The 2,118-nt window shown below is 41.4% G+C and overlaps 1 non-coding gene across 1 annotated transcript; it reads left to right on the top strand.

Moving 5' to 3' along the window:
• Positions 1–1,455: 1,455 nt before the first annotated feature.
• Positions 1,456–1,561, top strand: LOC122054401. The gene has a single exon (XR_006132717.1). It is a non-coding gene; the product is annotated as a small nucleolar RNA R71 (small nucleolar RNA).
• The last annotated feature ends 557 nt before the right edge of the window (positions 1,562–2,118 follow it).

Here is a 2,118-nt window from a genome sequence, read left to right as displayed (position 1 = left end):
GTGGGAATGATGCATCCGCCTACCTCTACTAGCACATCTTCCACTATACCCATTAGGTATCCACATGAATGGTCAGCCAATTGTAGTGCTATAGTAGTAAGTTTGATGTTCTGGAGTCCTAGCTTCTTACATAATGAGTGTGGAAATAGGCTAACACTCACTCCCAAGTTGTAGAAAGCCTTTTGTATGAGCTCAGGGCCAATTTTACACGGTATAGAAAAGCTTCCTGGATCCTGGAGCTTTGGGGGAATATCTGCCATGAGTAGAGCGTTGCACTTCTCTGTCAATGCCACAGTCTCAAAGTCGCCCTTCTGTCTTTTGTTAGATAGAATACCTTTTAAAAATTTGGCAAACTTCAGCATTTGATGCAGTGCGTCTATCAGAGGTACTTCAATGCAGATTTCTTTAATCTTCTTAAGGAATGGGTGGAACTCTTCATCCTTTTGGGATGTAATTAGTTTCTGGGGGAAAGGAATTGTCTGACGTTGTGGGGGAAGTGGAAGAGTCCCTTCGACCTTCTTAGTGATCTCCTCCCTATCCTTGTTCTAGACCAAATTAGGTATAAGAGGAGAGGGCTCTTCTTCTTAGTCAATTCCTTTCTGAGCAGTCATTTGGGAGTCTTCTAAAGTTCGTCTACTCCTCAGCTCAATGCGGTTGTAATGTTCCACCGGGTTTATATCGGGCTTTTCCAGAAATGCTCCCGGTGCTCTTGAAAAGGACTGGGCTATTTGGGCGATTTGACTGTCCTGCATCTTTTGATCCTTTTTAGAATTCTCCAATCTTTGATTCAATTGCTTAATTTCATTCTTCATCTCTTTTTACTCCAAGAGAGCTTCTTCAAGCATCTTTTCGATTCTGGACAGTTGTGAAGGTTGATGTTGTTGATAAATCTATTGTCCAGGTGGGTAGCCTTGTTGTCCAGGTTGGTAACTTTGTTTTGCTGGTCCTTGATCCTGATTGCCCTGGTAAGAAAAATTTGGGTGGTTCCTCCACCCAGGGTTGTATGTGTTGGAGTAGGGATTGTTTTGCTTTTGGTTAAAACTGACTATTGTATCGCATTGCTCAAGTTGGTTTATTTGTGCTTGTATTGGTCCTAGGGGGCAAGTATCTTGAGCATGATCCGAACTTCTGCAAATTTCGTAAACATACACTATTGCATTGGTTGTGTTGTTCCCCATGGTCTCAAGCTTCTTGGTCAGAGCATCCAACTTTGCAGATATGAGCGTAACTGCATCTACATCGAATTTTCCTGATGCCTTTATTGGATTCCAAGAGAAAGAACCTCTAGATGGTTCAGCTGCCCACTGATGGTGGTTCTATTCCACATTTTCTATGATCTCTTCAGCTTCATCAAGGCTCTTGTTCATTAACGCCCCTCCTGCTACAGAATCGAGGGACACCTTCGTGTGATAGTTGATTCCATTGCAGAACGTGTGTACCACCAACCACTTCTCGAGACCATGATGGGGGCACTGTCTTAGCATACTCTTGAATCTGTCTCATGCTTCGAATAGTGATTCTGAGTTTATCTGTTTGAATCTTGCAATTAAATTCCTCGTGTGCAATTTTTTACTCGGCGGGTAAAATTTGTCCAAAAATTTCTGCTCACACTAATCCCAAGATGTTATGCTGTTTGCCAGTAGAGAATTAAGCCACTGCTTGGCTTTGTCTTTCAGGGAAAATCCAAAAATGAGCAACCTTACTGTTTCTGGAAGGACCCCATTTACTTTCATAGTACTGTAGATCTCATAGAAAAGCTCCAAGTGATGATTTGGATCATCGTGCGGTCCACCTCCAAATTGATTTTACTGGACCATGTGGATTACTGCAGGCTTGATTTCAAAATTGATGGCTTCAATCAGTGGTCGAGTGATGCTAGACCGAAGCCCTCGTGCATAAGATGCTACGTAATCCTTCAAAAGTTTGTCAGCCATTTCAGAAGTTTCTTGTTCTGCTTAGAGTTTCTGCAAGTTTATTCTCCTCAGGAAAGTTCTATCAATTTCTGGATCGAACGACAGAAGTTCTCCTGAAAGATTAGATCTTCGCATGCAAGAACAAGATATTAAATAATCCAAGTTCAAAATAAAGAGTTAAAATATATTTTTAATATTTTTTTAT

Source organism: Zingiber officinale, chromosome 3A, assembly GCF_018446385.1.
Source record: "Zingiber officinale cultivar Zhangliang chromosome 3A, Zo_v1.1, whole genome shotgun sequence".
Taxonomy (NCBI): domain Eukaryota; kingdom Viridiplantae; phylum Streptophyta; class Magnoliopsida; order Zingiberales; family Zingiberaceae; genus Zingiber; species Zingiber officinale.
The sequence above is the reverse complement of the archived record's forward strand: the minus strand, read 5'-3'. Positions and strand labels throughout refer to the sequence as shown.